We start from the raw sequence: 17,621 nt of genomic DNA on the forward strand, positions 1-17,621 counted from the left end.
GGGGATGGGAGAGAACCCAAATTTGAGATGAAACTAAAATCATTCTCTTTTGAAATCTTTGGCAAAAAGGGAACTTTAAATTTTACCCAGGTTGGCTGCTACTACAGGCATGAATTAAAACAAGAGCAAGAAGGTAGTTTTAACTAGCATTTTTAAGCTGGCCATTGGCAGTACTTATTATTCAATGCTTTAAATCAGTTTTTCTTATTACAAGTAATGGGCATTTAACTTTAAGTCAAATGACCGGTGGCTTAAGGGGACTGAACACAATAAATTTGTCACTGATATTTTTTTCTCACAACTAAACCATGACTTCTCATATAATTTACTGTTAAACCTCTTGCCTGAACAGTTATTTACTGTCTGACTCACATGACACCATGTACACTACCAAACTGTCCTTGTAATATCAGAGCTTTTACTGACATGCATAACAGCTCTGTGATGAAAAGAATAAGGAGGGAATTTTTCTATGATGTTTGTTTTCAAAACTCCAAATGGAGACAAGGTGATTTTAGATTAATTTCCTTAAAAAAAATCCATTTTTCTAGTTGAAATTTTTTTCAGTTTAACCTTTATAGGAAAAAATATTAAAAATTAAAATCAAAATATTTGGATGGATGTTTTATGATTTCTTTCAGTTTTTAAAATAGTTTCATGTTTACTATTTTTACTCACAATTGCAAAATCAATTTTGTTCCCAAGCTCTTAAATTCATATTCAACTCAGCTCTAGTGATGAACACTGATGCCCTCTACCAGATGAGAGTGGACCTGTGCAAGCATTTGTGATTAACTTGTCTTCCAGTGACTGGTTGTTTGGTGCCCACAAAGAGGAGATAAGCCCTACAGAATTGCTTTAACTCAAGGGGCTGAGGAAGAGATCTCAAGTTCTCCTAACCATATGGCATCATTTAACTCATGACTGTGGTGTCTGTGTATGTCCGGTATGTAGCTCATATTATTTCATACGAGTGCTTGTTGGCAGTATCTTGGTTGCAGATTGGGATAAAGCACATTGTGTCTTTGTTCTCCTCTTAACTTTAATAAATATTTTGCCCTCTGTAGCAGTTGTGTTTCGTATATAATAGTTACTTTGCTGGCATATGCAAAATTCCATGCTATCATTTTAATGGGATACATATAAATCAAAAGGAAAGAAAAATAGATAAAGGTGCTTTTGGTTACTGTAGCTTAGGCACTATTTTAAGCAGGCTCACATGTTAGGAAGGTGACCTTAAGCAGATTGTTTTATTTCATGTTTTTTAATTATATGTTTTAGATTTGACTCGTATTTAGCCACTGGGCTCACAGCCTTCATGAGCAGATTTATTCACACAGGGGATCCTGGACCACCTCAGAGAATCTGTGCTTGGATTTAACATCTGTGGAACCTATACACCATTGCAGCAGACTTGAACCTGGTCTTTCATGATTTGTCATGGGACCCAAGTAGGTAAATTAAAGAGAAGTGTGACATCACATTTGGTACTAGACATATGCTACAGAAATAGGAACATTAACAAAAATTTATTTTAATTGCAAATAGCTGCATGTTGAATCATGGTCTGCTTTGTTCACCTTTTGGTGAATGTTCATACAACGAGGTTTTGTTTGGCAACTCTCTGTCTTTTCTGAAAATACGCTTGTTTGTGTGTGAACAACATTCATCTGCAAATGCAGGTTTGTACTGGTTCCTTTGAAACTGTTCACTCTTTATTAATGCAGGTTCACCTATCAAATAGGGAGCACAAACAACATCAAAGCATGGACAACAAATAATGATTAGCAAGTAGTCAAATGTCATTCCACAAGTGGAGAGTGCTGGCCCCCAAATTAGGAAAAAATTCATTATCAAAGTCTGTTTTATGAATAATTTTGAGCAAAATATACCAAGCTGAAATCATACAGTAAGTTGCTTGAGTAGCTCAGCCAGCTCCAGCCCAGTCACAAGGATTTCTTTGAAAGAAGTATTGAGGTGTGGAACCATCCGTTTCATTGATCATGCTTGCATTACATGATTATATACCATATGGTACTGACTTAATTCAGAACACCAAAATCAATGGAGCTGTACTGATTCACAGCAGAGGCTCACTAAGCATGCCCTTATTCAACCTCAGCAGTAGGGCTTGAGGACAGCCTCTTCACTTGTTTCAAAATGCCAGTCAAGATCTAGAGGGGATCATTATTAAAGTAACCCTCTTACTAGATGAGCTGAACTAGTCAGAAATGCAATAAACTTTTCTCAACCAAGAGTCACTTCTCAATAACCAGTTTAGAAAGAAATTCATTTTGGCTGCAGATCCTGGCAACTCTGATAAATTGTATCTTCTGTATTTGAGCTACAACTGGAGGGACTAAGGTGACCTGGAGCATAGCATATAAGAGTCCCCGGGGCCTCCCAGTTCACTCACTATTTCTGCAAAAAGGGAGAAAACAGCATTTGTAGCTAGTCTCCAAAACCGAAACGGGCATTCAGGACAAAAGAAAAAGTCAGCTGGCTTGAGTGCTGCCTTTGTTTTTTTCTGGTGATACTCTGTTCAGCAGCTCCCAGGTGGGAGTGATATTTGTCTGATTCTCATAGACCAAGAAAAATAGGCCAAGTGGTGTCATGACAAAGTATTGGTGCTTGTCTGGAAAAAAAAGAAAATGTCCTTGTCTAATGATAGAACACTAAAGGGGGTTTCCCATGAAAACAAACCAGATACAACCTATTCCAAATAACGGACTTACACACATATTGTTATCCAGCATATATATATATATATACACACATACACACACACACACATTGTACAAATCTAACATGTGAGCCACAAGTAATATGTAATGCACATTTTCTTACAATAAACAAATCTAGAAAAAGCTGACTAGAGAGGGGGTAGATGTAACAGAAATGCATAAGATGACATTGCACAGAAAAGCATGGGAAGACATTCTTATCAGTGTTTCAAAAGGACCAAAAAAAAGAGTTGATTTCTATTAGGATGTGGTATGATAGTTAACAAATAGTTTGGTGAGCTTCTGTTTAGAACCCTGTAAAACAGGAAGGAAAGGAGAGATGGGAGAGTGGCAAGGGGATAGCAAATGTGAGGGAATAGTTCATAGTTCCTTCTGGATATGGTATTATTTCCACTTCCTGTCCTAAAGTATTTCATAGTGCTTCATACCCATGAGCTTACAGCTATGTTATTAAAGCGTTTGGAGATCTTCAGGGGGAAGTTGAGCGCACTAAAGTTGGCACAAAACCTGAAAACCATATAAAAATCAGGTTTAACTTATGGTACTATTTTTTTAAACCCAGAACAAGTTCCTGAACTTGGGCAGACCTTTATTCTCTCTCCCCATCTACAGACCAGTTTCCTCCCACTCAGCTGCCAGCTCCCCCGGTTTCAGTGGGGTTGCCAAGTTGCCATTCCCTGATAACACTTTCTTTGGGGATTGCCAGGCAAAGGTTATGGACTCTTGCAGCCCACATACAGGTCTTGGGGAGAGCACACAAAGCACCTGATCCCTATGCCATCAGGTATGGGAAAACAGCCACATCTCCATCTTAAACCTGTAGCCGGGTGGCAGCATTGGCAAGCACATCTTATGGAATGGAAGCAGTAATAATCCTACTCATCAGTTGCTAAGGAAAGGTGCTTTAACCAACATGCTCTGAACAACAGGATGAGCTCTGTGGCTGTCTCCACGGCAGAGAGCATTTTCTTCCTTGAGAACAAGTGCATCCTGCTCCTGAGAAGAACACTGTATTGTAAAAGATATTACACAACATAATTCCCCTATGCCGATTGCTGGGGAGATAGGACTCTGTAAAGCCTGGACTGCTGGGGAGACAGGACTTGTTAACTCAGGACTTCATAAAGCCTGATGGGCAGCTCCACTGTTTTTCACTAAGAGGCATAACTGAAACTAGGAAATATGTTGGGGAGGAGGGAGGACAGATGGTGTTTTCTCTGTAGTTTGGTGTTTGGGAAGCTGAATTTGCAGGGTCTGTCCTCAGATAACCCTTAATTTAGGATAAAAAAGTGTGATGTGTCAGTACATGAATGATACTGTGACACAACCAAAACCAAGAAGAGGAAGAGGCTTTCATCTTAAGGATGAGCTACAGCATTTGTGTCTTGGGGTCTGATGGTACAAGAATTAAACAGATGCTATTGAGCACTGCACATTCCATTTCAAGACTCGGATGTTGAACACAAAAAACCTCCTTTCCTAATGATTTCCAATAGACCTTTAAAGCCTCATTCTTAATATGCACTCCGATTACCTGCCCTTCTTCTGGACTTAGTCTAAAACCCTTTTCCAGCAAGCTCTCATCCTTCTTTAGTGGGGGCTGCTCTCTATTCCAGGTAATCCCAAATTTAAAACTGAACTGTCTTTTTACATCAGTCCTGTACCACTTTCTCCTCAGCAGAGCTATTATGTTCTTAGTGGCCAGAGAAGAGCAATGAAAACAACCAACTTCCCCTCCCCCCGCAAATAAATTAGTAACAAATCTGCTTTGCCCCCAAATTTACTATTTACAATTCTTTATGCTGACACTGGAGTTTAAAGAGTGAGTGTATATGATCCACAACTAAGAGAATGTCATTCTCCACTTTACTTTGCACCTCATCCATTCCAAACAGCGATCAAATGACTTAAATGCTGTACACTCCTGCATTCACTGCTTTGGTAACAGGTGGTCAGTGCCCATGAAATTAATATTGTATGCATGAGAGACAGGGGCAGCAACAGAATATGAAGCACAGTACATGAAATGAATAATACACTGCTTCTGACCCTTTCTGATGGATCACACACTTCTCACACACGTCTATCTATCCCAAGACCAGCTGTCCCAAAGCCAACACTAAAAAAACTCCAGACCCCACTCACTCGTTTCCATTCCATATCCACTGTTTGCTGGAAAATATCATGTAATTACATGCTCAGGGATGCTCTCAGTCTTGGGCATGCTTTTGCAATAGGCACTGGTTGCACTTGGCACTGCTCTAATGCCAACCACCCAACAACAAAGGTGAATGAGGGCCTATTTCTTAATAGTGGTTGCAGGACTGCCACAGAGGCAGAATATACAGGCCCAAAGATTTCTATGCAAGGGCCATTTTAGAGATGAACATTGTAGAAGGAGTGACGAACCAAACCAATGAAAGAAAGAAATCTCATAGAACTTGGGAAAGCTGCCACCGCCAAATATTTGGCAATGAGACCAGGAAGAGAAGAACATACTGACACTGATGTGCAATTTTACAGAAATTGGAATGGAGATAAAGTGTGATTTGCTCAGGAACACACAGGAAGGTTGTAGCTGAGGCAGAATTGAACCCAGCTCTCCGGTGGTGTACTTGGATGCTATTTACCATTCAACTAAAAGAAACCCCAGCTAATGCAATCTTCTGATATTAAGTATTCTCTCTGTCTTTCCTTCTTTCAATCAGCTGCTACTCAACTCACTTTGCATAAAACAGAAATAGATCAGGTGTTTCCATGGCCATTGTAAAACACACAGGGGCAGGGTATTCATGTAGATTTCTTAGTCATCCTGAGCCAAGTGAGACTAAAGGTGGCAGCTCCTTAATACAGCCTGATTTCCTCATAATAATACTCTTCATAAGCAGGTAGATAGTTAGCATTTGGCCTCTACCCCCACCCACTACTGAAAAACTCTTATCCCCAGACAGTTCACTAAGTAGCATCCCTCATGTACTCGCACTGACAAAAGGTATATTTCAGTGCATTTCCACTTCAGATTCTAAAGACCAGTTCCAAGCAGCTCTAAAACTAGCAGAAAAGGGCACTCAGATGTGAATTGTGCAAATTATGGTCCTGATCATGTTCCTCACAGCGTCACTGCTTTTTACTGCTGGCTTAGGGGAGACGATTTTAAAAGAAAAAAGGGTAATTAAGACTACCAGTGGCATCAATCCTATGCTGAATTTGATCAGCTGCACTATATGGATGATTTGAAATCTTATGCTACAGCTTTACAGAATGCAAATACAGTTTTATTTGCATCACTCTGGCATTGGTAATGTTAAGAGTTTTCCTAGTGGGTGTATAACCTGATTTATCTAGTACAGATCATTTTCACTCAGTTAAAAGTATTACCTTTCCTTTGTATTACTATTCTATTAATCCCCTCGCAGACAGAATTGTTCAGATCAAATTGGTCTCTTCTCATCTCTGAGGCATGAACATGGGAGGTGTTTTCACTTGAGTTGTGCTCAGTTGCATTCATGAAGGCTCTGGCATTGATGGGCATCCAGATTTACCCATGCCTACCTTTGCCTCAAATTATCTGTTAAGTGGAGATGGTATCACTAACCTCCTTTGCCAAGCACCCTTGAGAGCTCCTGATGAGCAGCTCTGTATAGAATCTACTGTTATTATTCCTGAAGTTAACATTTCTGAATTCAGTGCTCCTGGAACCTCTCAGTGTTTATGATGAGGCCAAACAGGGACCTACTTTGTACTTTTTTTTTCAGGAAAGATAGTCTGATTGTAGCCTACAGGGTCAGTGTTTAGGCTTCCCATTCACCCCAGTTTCAGATATGGGTATGGCAGAGATACTACAATTAGTCATGTCCATTGTTGAGTTCTACCCGGAAATAATGAAGATCAGGGTCCACCCTAATAGGTCCCATATCAGCTGTGCCCTATTGTACAAGCCAGTTCCTGTGAGTACAATTGATTGATTGGTTGTGAGATTTTTGCTGATGTATCTGTTACAATACAGTCTCACCTACATGTCCTCTGTTCTACAGCTCATACTCTTCCCTGACAGCCTAGCTCACTAAAGGACTATATTACCATTGGCTGATTGCCCAAATCATAATTCTAATTAGGTAGGAGGAAAAGGAATTAAGTTCTGAATCAGCAAGGTACTTATATATGTGACTTACTTTGGGAACACTAGATTCAGTGAAAATATTTATGTTCTTAAAAATGAAGCATCTTAAGTACCTTGCTGAACGGAAGCCTTAATATGCTGAAAGACTCCGCCTTGTCTCCCTCTGGTATTTCCATCAGAAATAACTAGATCTTCTCAGGGAACAATAGCAGGCAATATGACCCTTCATACTCTTACACCTCTAGCCATTGGCTTCACATATTCCACAGGGCCCTAACTTGAGTGTGTTTATAAGCAGGGGCATTCCTGCCTGGTTTTCTTGGCCCTGGGAGTTTTAATTAGCTTAGCTCTTCCCTAAACATACTAGCTTGATGCTGTTTATCTCCTCTGTGCCAATAAGTGTTAAGGTGAAACATCCCCATAATTTCTTGAGGAGAAAGAATAATACCTCAATAGTCAAGGAACATTCTTATAGATATATTTACTCTCTGTTCTCTCCTAAAAGTTTGATAAACATATTTTTCGATTTTGGAAATATTGATTTCTTCTCCCTATTTCTGCCTCCTTATTAGGATAAGCAGAAATGTTCTTGTCTAACAATAGTGGCTGTGGCATAAAGTACAAGTAGCACCTTGTCGTGACAAATAAGTTTCATTTACTAATTGGCAGTAGTAATGTCCATGCAGCTCTGGGGATAGCATGTTGACCACAGCTGAGCAACTAGGTGGCCCCTGATTGACTGCTGGGTCCATATGATAGAAGCCTCCATTCCCTCCCCACCACCCTGCCTGGTTGTAGCTGACAGCTTGCCATAGGCAGGAGGCAGGGTTGGGGACAGTGGCTTTGCTGGCTCAGCTCTGTGAGAGCCTCAGGGAGTGGCCTGCTGGGTGCCTGGCTGGAGTGCTAGCATGGCACCCTGCGAGGGGGATTGTGGGGGGAGAGGGGGTCACAAAGATGCCTGGGAGGCCAGTGGACAACAACCTATCTTGAACTGATAGGGGATCCGGTGCAGAAATTTGATGCATCAGTCTAACCTAAATCGATTAAATTTGAGCGGCACCAATCTAGATCTATCTTACGGCAGGTTTCACCATTTTTAAACCAGTCTATGGGCACCCAACATCTGTCTTCTTATGGGTGCAGACCAGTTTTCAGGCACTTATACCCGTTTGTGTATAATGTTTCTCCCTGGCCTCATATATTTGTGCACAGCACTGAGCACACAATTTAGAAAGAGATTTTCCTAGACCCTTCCGAAAGATTACTCTTACAGCAATGGCTAATAACTTGGAAAAAAAATCCCCCAGACAGCCAGAGTGCTACAGGAGTCACAGGACTTTTTTTATGCCTGATTCTGGTTTTCTGAGTGATCTTGAGTAAGTCACTACAGCTCTCTCTGCCTCAGGCTTCCAATCTATTCCAATCTATTAAATGGGGAAAATGATTTTTACCATCTTTGTTACATCTTAAAAGATCTAGGAATCAAATGATTGGAAAAGTTAAGTTTAGCCATATAATTCAGAATTTTGGGAACTTTCCTTACTCTCTGTTGTGATTATAAATAAAATGAGTATATTTAGAATGTAATGGTTCCAAAATGTTATCTTCCTCCACTCTGCATACCCACATTTTCTCTTCTTTAAAACTACATAATCACGATTATCAACTAAACTCATCCATATTAGATTAGCTACTACAGCAATTATATGATCATTAACAATATAGGGCTCCAAAGATTAAGGACTTAATGAGTATGGAAGGTAATGAAATACTATGGAAAGTATATCACAGGATTTAATATTGTGTACCTTAGTGGTCTGTAAATCACGTAATATAATCCTATGATTCCATTACTTGACTGAATAGAAATAATCCTAAAATCCTGTTAGTATAGGTTTATTAATTATATTGCAGAAGTGCAGAAAGCAGCATGTTTATCCAATTGCAGTGAGCTACCAGATTTGTGAAATCTGTCCAAGGAAGCAAAAATTGTTCTGTGGGCAAAAGAGAGTGCATTTAAAATGAATGCACGATGCTGGTATGTTTCTGTACTTCCTATTAAACTGTAGCCTGCTATCTTGTGTCAAATCATATGTCACTATGTCCACTGCAAGTCCCCCCTCCCCCCAACAAATAAACCCCGCAGGTTGATAGCCAAATAAATAATACGGGAGAAGTAAAAAAGCACATAAGCTTTTACAATTCTGTTTTTTTTCTTAATTACAACATTATAACCATTCTCTCTCTCAAATGCACACATACGAACACGAATTACCATGTTAATTCATATCCTGATTGCACACACTGACTCGCATGAGCAGTCCTAGTAGTTCCAAAGCAGTCCTATGGACCCCTGCCTCTTTCACTGAATAATATCCGCCCTGCCCACCGAGGGCCCATGTGAACTTCCTGGTATGCTGGTGTAATTTAGAAATAATATGGATTTGTGCCATAATAACTGGAAACAGAAGTGAATGCAATATGCAGTACACTTCGGTAGGATATTTGTCTCATCCATCACAGGCCCCTGCCTCCTTTGCTCATCACAGCATTGTCCCAAATGGCAAAGAAGGCTAGAAGAAAAAGCCAGCATGTAAAAATACATACTGTACATAAACAAGGAGGTTAAGTGTTTATGCTACATAGACAATCTTAACCTTGGTATTTCTCAACTGCTTTGCTTGCTAGTCTTCTTCTTATTTTTAAAGTAGCTTCCACATTTTTGTAATTTCTTAGTTTTTAAAAAAGGTAAGTAGAAAAGAAGATGATATGCTCTCATGCACTTAAGTGGGCAGTGGATTCTAGAATCTGCCTTAACATTAAGAAAAAAAAAAGTTACCAAAAAAATTCCTATTTCTTTTACCAATTCAAAAAAGGACAATGTTATTTTTTTGGGGCTATGAAACCAGATTGTTAAATTAGTTGATTTAACCGAACTAATAAATTAAGCCAATTAAGATGTGCAAATAATGACAGAATTTAATTAATGGATATTATAATAATTATTGTAGATGAATTCCACAATACATCTGCCTAGTTAATAGTTTAAAAATATTTACTGAGTTCCAGCTAACACTAAGAACTGCAGAACTGGCCACTGTAACAGCAGCAATAACTGTACATGATATTCATTTTCAAACAGATGTTGAATATTAAAAAAAAAGCAAAATTTCCTAAAGTAACAGTGCATGAAAACTTGGAGTTATAAATGTGCCTTTGGGTATGGATGTATGAACATTTTCCAGTGGGGTAAAAGGAAGCAGGGATCAACTACTCCCAAGTGCTCTACTCATGTGAAAAGTAGTTCTTCCCTCAGTGAAAGAGGACAATAAAACTCAATTCCTCGTTATTCCACAGTAAATTGTTCATATGTTCATAACCTAAGCCAGGGGTATTCAACCCATGGTCTATGGGGGAATAATTTGAGGCCTGCATGCTCTCTCCCACTCACCCCTAATTAGGCAGGACAGTCCCAAAAAGTCCTGGTCCTGGACTGCACGACTTCAGGATAGCATTTGTCCCAGATTTCCAGTGTTGTGTAGGGATCCGAATTTTCTGTGGAAAAATGTGTGAAATGGCAGGTTTCCCCATGCAGGTTGGCAGAGTTCCAGCCTGCAAGGGGCTGCAGGGAGCAGGACGCCATTAGGACTGTGTAAAGTTTTGGCTGCTGATTCGATTCGGTGGAGATTCAGCCTGATTTGTTAGCTGAATCTCTGAATCCAAACTGAATCAGGAGACCCTTTAATCTGTCTGAATTGAACTGGAACCCTCTGAATTGATTCAGAGAGATTCGACTATTCAAACGCAGAGACAGCTTTAATGTTTTTTTTTTCATACCTCAAGGTACCAGGTGGCTTGTGAATGCTGAGATGCTGGGGCGGATGGAGCATACCACGGGACCGCAGGAGTACACTCACAGGAGTACACATAGCAGCAGACCTGGAAGTGGACCAGAAGCACCTCCAGTCCACCAGGGAGTGTACTGGGGGCACACCTGCCCCCCACCCCCAGCCTGGTAACTGGTGCCTCCTGGGTCTTGGGGGGCACCTGAGGTCCCTCCGTAGCTGATTGCTAAGCTGGGGGGGAGACACTGGGGGGCCCCCAGTGCACTCTGTGGTGGACCCAGAAGTGGACTGGTTTCGCCACCAAGCATGTGGGGGCCTCCCTCACGCTTCTGTGGGATGCTCCATCTGCCCCAACATCGCAACATTCACCAGCCATGCCTGGTACCTCAAGGTATATAGAAAAAACATCTAAAGCTGTGCCTATGGCTGAATCACTGATTATCTGAATCAGCATTGAATCTTGGATTCAAATTCGGCTGAATTGAATCGGGGACAGTAATCCACATCAACAAATTGAATCACTGTCCCCAGTTCAGGCTGAATCAAATATGGCCTGTTTCTCACACCCCTAGTTATTCCTAGCTATGTACATGGCTAGGAATACAGCCCCAGGCAGCGGTGGAGAGCAGCTCCCCCAACTGCCAACAGGTAAGTTGGGCAGGGGGCAGATTGAGGCCTCATGGTTTGGGAGGGGGTGGGACAGGGTTGGTAGCTAGGACTGGGGCTGCTGCTTAGTCAAGTTGGTGCAGGGGTAGTAACACGTGGCCACAGGGCCTGGCTGGGGAGGGGGATGGAGCCATGGGCAGCTCATACAGGGGGCAAGGCAGCTGCCCACAAGACTGCTGTGTGCACTTCTTGGGATAGGGATATGGGGGGGCAAGTGCCCCCTAGATTTCTGCGGAGATTGGGGGAGGATATGGGCTTGGGGAATCCCTCCACTGCTTCCCTCCCCTGGAAGCCTCATGCTGGCCATGTCACCATGGTGAGGCACCCTCTGCCCGCCCAGCAGCAGTGGCACAGAGTTGTACCCCCCCATTGCTCCTAAGTGTGCAGGGGGTGCCTTGCCATGGTGGCACAGCCAGCACAAGGCTCCCAGGACAGAACATCAGGGTGGGGAGCTGTGAACCCACAGCAGGCAGCCCACATCTGCTCCTGACCCCGATGGACTCTACTCGCCTCTGCTCCAGCCATGCTGTGGGGCAAAGTGGTGGAGGAGGAATGTGGGCATGTGTCCCACCTTCTAATCTGGAAAAGATGGTCATCCTACCACCACTCCCCACATCACTTGTGGGCTATCTGTCCTTTGCCTCCCTTCTCTAGTTTTTGTTTCCTGTCCCTGCTACCAGATATCACACTGGGTCATGGGTGGCCAGGTCTAGGATTAAGATGCTGATTAGGGTTGGGACACAGTCGGCAATTATTTCAGCTGGAGGGCCCCTTAATGAGGTTTGGTGAACTGTCAAGGGCTGCAAGCGTAGTCCTGCCCCATGACAAGTGTCCCTCCCCCAGTCACCCTCTTGGGACTGGAAATCCTGTCACTAACCCCTGCCTTTACCACTGAAAGTCCCTCCCCTTGCCCCCAGAAGTACTCCTTTTGTTTCAGAGGTTGCCATCTTGGAACCAGGAAAAAAAGAAATCATATATTAAAAGTCAAACATCTACTATAAAATATTTTAATTTTATTTAAAAAAATATTTTTGTCCTGATTTATTTGTGTTTTCATAGTATAGAGAGAGGTGATTGCATAATAGCTTAAAAATAAAGTCTCTCTCTCATATATTGTGTGTGGGGAGTGTGTGGAGTGTGGATATGTGTGTACGGTGGGGTATGGGAAGGGTGTGCATGTGCGGTTTTTGAGCAGGTGGCTGTGTATGTTGGGGGGTGTAGGATTAATTGCAGAGTGTGGGTATGCATATGTGGGGGTTTGTGGGGGAAAGGTGAGGTTGTGTGAGGATTGTGGGGTGTGAGGAAGATCCGGGGGGGTGGTTGAGGACCCCCCCCAACATACTCCCCACCATGGCGCACATCCTGTACCACCAGTTGCATCAGCATGCCTGCGCAGGCACAGACACCTGATGGCACATGGCTCCAGCCAGTTCCAGGAGCTGCACATGGCAGCAAAGAGCAAAGCCAGGCCAGCCTGCCTCTATCACTTGGAGCTCTCTGTGACTCATGGTGAGTCACCAAGGGGGAAGCCCTGTGACATGGAGCTGGCTACTTTCCCTGCTCCCTGCCATCACATGCAGCTGCTGGAACACCACTAGAAGTGGTGGGGAGCCCTGGCCTCTGCGTCCCAGTGCAGTTCTGGGACCTGCATGTGGCAGCAGGGAGTGGGGTCAGGCCACCAGCCAAGCACACACAGCTGGGCAGGCCACTGGGATGTGTTGGCAGGGATATGGCTATGTTGATCAAGCCAAGGTCCTGGTTTGGCCTGACATGGGGAGCCTAGGGACTAGGTACAGTCTATGTGAATGCCAGGGGCCCCCTGACCACTCAAAACTTGGACAACTCTGTACTAACCAACTGGGTCTTGGCTTTTATCCAATACCCTTATTCAAACAGTAATGAGGGGAATTATTTTGCAACCATATCTATAAGGACAGAACTTATAACTTTGCTAATACGTGACTCGGGTCCAGATAAACCTTGGTTTATGTAGACTCTGCAGCCAAATGCAACTTTACTTATTCATATTTACTACAAACAACTGCTCCTGCCTTCCTTCTTGCTTCCTTTACAGAAGGAAGATCAGAGAGTATTTCTAACCCCACACTGCCTTGGGGATCTATACCAATGTGAGTTTATTTATTACCCTTCACTTTTATCCAAACATTTTCTACTGTGTCAGAGAAACCATTCATTATACCATTTCTCCCTGCAGTCTCAATGACATCCATCATTGGTAGTCACATATTCTGCTCCCACTTTAGGTCTTTTACACTGCTTTGGAAACTGCTAGCAAAATTCCTATGTTCAGACTTGTGCTGCTTTCCTTCCTGTCACCCATCCACCATCAGCTCACCTCCCTGAAGCTGATAACATACCGAAGTACATCTGTAAATAAATCAATCCCCAAATAATGCCTGTGATCTGGAGAGGAAATATCAGATTAAAAACCTGCCCTGAGCTCCCTTTCCCAGCCTTTCTTGCCAATGTGATTGTCTCCCCTGGCTCTAACTGGGGGAGGCAATAATTATCAGTGGAATTCCCGCTGAAGAAAGAAAAGGCATTTTATTAAAAAAATATAATTATGGGGGTGTCAATATGTGATTGGGGACATACTTTGCCTAACTGTCAAAATCCCAATTTTTGGTAAATGTGTCTCTGCTCCTGTTGGTATAAGATTAATTCTTGGAAATGCATGCCTCTGTGGCAATGAGATTATTTATATATATATATATATATATATAAAAAAAAAAATAGAGAGAGAGAGAGAGAAAACAGACACACACACACAGGTTTATAACAGTTAATACAGCCAAAGACTATTTCATATAGGCTAAGTCAGTGGACATATTACCTAGGGATTTACATGATTACATATACTTCTATGTCCTTATCACCATATTAAAATAACTCTGACCAGGTAATGTGTTTACAGTAGCAAAGAGGATTGCTATACTGCTTAGAAATGCGATTGGATTTTCTCATAAAGTGTTGTAGCAATATTACAAGCTAAATACCCAGGAAATTACTGGAATATGATGGCAGGATAAGTTACGAGTGTAATGCACTACATAATAACATACAAGATCCTGTAAAACCCATAAGGTCAATTTCCTGTGAAACTGATACATCATTTTAATAAAAAAAATAAAATTGTGAAGATACAGAAGAGACTCCATAATTGTAGCTAAAAGGTTAGTTGTAAAATTTAGGTTGATTTTTTTCCCTTAAATTTCATTCCAAGCATGTTTGAAAATTCACGTGTAAAGTAGATGAGAACATTCTTCATCTGATACTAAGATAATTTGGAAAATTTTCACATAACCTTTACATAAATATTAGCATTTTGCTACATTGTTTCATAGCAATTTGTCCAATCTATTTCTTAGCACGAGAGACACTTCTGAACTCGCAAAGAGACAAGGCTTTTGGAAAAACCCAGATCCTCAGCTGGCATAAACTGCTGTAATACTACTGAAGCCAAATCAACCAGTGGTTGAATTTAGTGGTCATGAAGTCTATTTAAACAATCATGGATCTGGGACAATGAGTTTTAAAAAGTGGTATAGATGTTACTAATTGTTTTTATTGAAATAAATTTATTTCCACAAGTCACATGGAGAGATCCTCAAGTCAAAATGACTTTCAGTGGGATTCTGGCAGTTAATTTGCATTTGAAAATCTCCTCCTCCTCACTGACAAGGGTGGGATTATCCAACATACTCATCGCCAGCCTAACTCTACTTCCATTGAAGTCAGTAGCAACAGATGTCAGGGAGGAGGGAACTCTGCCCTCTCAAGATGAATACAGGAAAACTGGATCCAAGTTGGCTGGGTGGTAGGAAACAGAGAGAGAGCCAGGGACAAGTCGGGCTAGCAGCCCAAGCCAGGGAATAAAAGCTGGATGACCTTATCATAGTTTACATTGTGTCCACATTGCCAAACCACTATGTAAAGTCCCAAGTGCAGAATTGGTTTCAGGAGAGGCATAGGACAGTGCATTACTAGTTTGTACTACAGTAACATACATTGTCCCCCAAGAATCCCAGGGAATTCTGTCCATGAGAGTGCTTGCAATTCAGTTTATGGTAAAACCCAACAAGTGAGTGTGATCAGTGGCAACAAGGAAAGGGAAGGAAAGATATAACAGTAATAAGAATTCACAGTTGCATATGATAATATTTTTAAGTAAATATATCTCTGATGCCCTCTGTCTCCATACCTGCCATTCGCAGACTGGTGGCATCACTGCTGGAGGAAGTTTTGCACATATAGCCTAGGGTGCTTTTAGATTAAGACAAGGCAGTTTCATGAATAGCACAGTCACGTTGTAATCACAAGACACTTAAAAGATATGCCTGGGTGCACGTGAGGTATTAGGACATTTCACATCTGCTTTGCTTTGCACCTCTCAAAGCCCAATTTCTTTTCTGCAAGCTGCTTCCCTAGGTAGAAATGGTCAGAAAAGGCCTGATCCAAAGCCCAGTCAATTCAGCAAAAGAACTTCACTGAGTTCAGTGGCTTTGGGTCAAGCCTGGCTCTCTAGGAACACAGATAGATGTGATTCTCTTTCAGACTCTTGTAATACATTAACTCAAAGCGGCAAGTACAGCACCCTTTTTCCTAGGCCATTTAGCCTTTTCATTTAGAAGTGATGCGTGCAACTGACTTCAAACACACGATTGCAAATGGCAGCCCTGTCACATACTGCAAGAGGTGCCTACCAAACCTAATCAGTAGATTTGCTGCCTCTCTATGCTTAGGCACACATATAGGGGGTGTACAAACAAAGTATTATTCAACCCACATGCAGACTGTGGCACAGAGATCTCTTCTGATCTGTGTAATGGCTCTGTTTCTGCTCTCAGAATCAGTGACTAGCTGTTACATAAAGACAGCAGAACAGCGAAATATAAATGGTATCATCAAGCACGATGAGCCTTCCAGCTCCCTCTCCTCTCTCCAGCCTTTATTCTAACTAAACATTGCTGAGACATCTTCTAGGGTTACCAAAAGAAGCTATCAAGCTTCCAAAAATCCTTGTCACATGAAAGGAGACAGAATTCTTTAAGATATTACCCCTGAGCCAACAGACAGATACTTTTTTTTAAAGCAGAGCAAGTGCCTTTCCCTGACCCCAGTGCAGTCTGCATGTTTGGTCCATTTCTTATATATTTCCCAAAGTTATTATTAAACACATCCTCTCTAGCTAACCACCATTGGAATGAAAGAAGTCAGCACGGGGGCATTCTAAAATTACACCAACTCGATTAAAATGAACACAAAGCCGCAGCACCCTGTTTTGCTAGTCTTTGCTAGTAAAACTTGTAGCTTGCACTAGCAGACGCAAGCCCGTATCTGCTACATTTCTGCACCACTGACATTTGATTTAGCTTCCTCTGAGAGCAGTTCTATAAAATGACAAACCCAGAACTCCATTTAAAACCTTCCCCTTACCCTATCCACAAAGCAGCAGCAGTGGTCCCATTAAGCAGGCTCTCTGATTTCTGATTCCTGCAAGTCACTGCTTTCTCCTTCTTAATCACTGTCGCAGCGCTCTACAGGTCCCTCAGGCAACTGGGAAAGGCGTGTGGGGATGGGCATCACGGTGAAGTTGCTAGGCCCTTCCTGATATACTGCAGTAATGAGGCCTGTGCCAGAATACAACATCAGGCTGTGCCAGATTCCAAACACTGTGTTGACCTAGCACCTGTTGTAAGTCATAAACTTCTGACAATCAGCTGTTCAGCTAATATTAACCAATGAAATGGCTGGACATAGCCAAGTGTAATGGGGGTAGAGAAGGGGCACAGAAATCAATGCATAAATCAAGTTATACCAAAAAAATGTACTGTTTCTTTTTTTCTCTTTTTGTTTAGAAATGTTCTTGCTTGAACTCCCCTTCCAATGGGTTATCACACAGTCTTTCCAGAATCCCATTGTGTTCCCATTGATTCATTACGTTAGCCAGTCTTTCCTTCCTGCTTTCTCATGTTTCAGATATTTCAAAAGTTCCTTGCCATAAAGCTTAAAAACACAGATTCTTATTTTCCAGCATTAAAAAAAGAAGACGCTCTTCTTGTAGAAAGTGAAACCATAGCTCTTAAACAGCTCCTGCAACCGTAGAAAAAGAAACACAAAGCTCGGCTTCAGCAACAGTGACAACAGTTGCACTACTTCATTTCTTAATGGCATGTTTGTGATTTGTGGCTGGGGGAAAGTGCAGTGAAATATGGCACTGCTGCA

General features: G+C 41.9%; 1 protein-coding gene across 1 annotated transcript in view; it reads right to left on the reverse strand.

Moving 5' to 3' along the window:
• The window catches only part of ARPP21 (cAMP regulated phosphoprotein 21), a 268,867-nt gene extending 251,847 nt beyond the window's left edge, over positions 1 to 17,020 (reverse strand). Inside the window, exon 1 of the mRNA XM_090050296.1 lies at positions 16,833 to 17,020. The gene's annotated coding sequence lies outside the window, so the exon portion shown is untranslated. The remainder of the gene's footprint in view (positions 1 to 16,832) is intronic.
• Positions 17,021 to 17,621: the final 601 nt, after the last annotated feature.

Source organism: Crocodylus siamensis, chromosome 5, assembly GCF_052110815.1.
Source record: "Crocodylus siamensis isolate JL-2025a chromosome 5, ASM5211081v1, whole genome shotgun sequence".
In the NCBI taxonomy this organism is placed as follows: domain Eukaryota; kingdom Metazoa; phylum Chordata; order Crocodylia; family Crocodylidae; genus Crocodylus; species Crocodylus siamensis.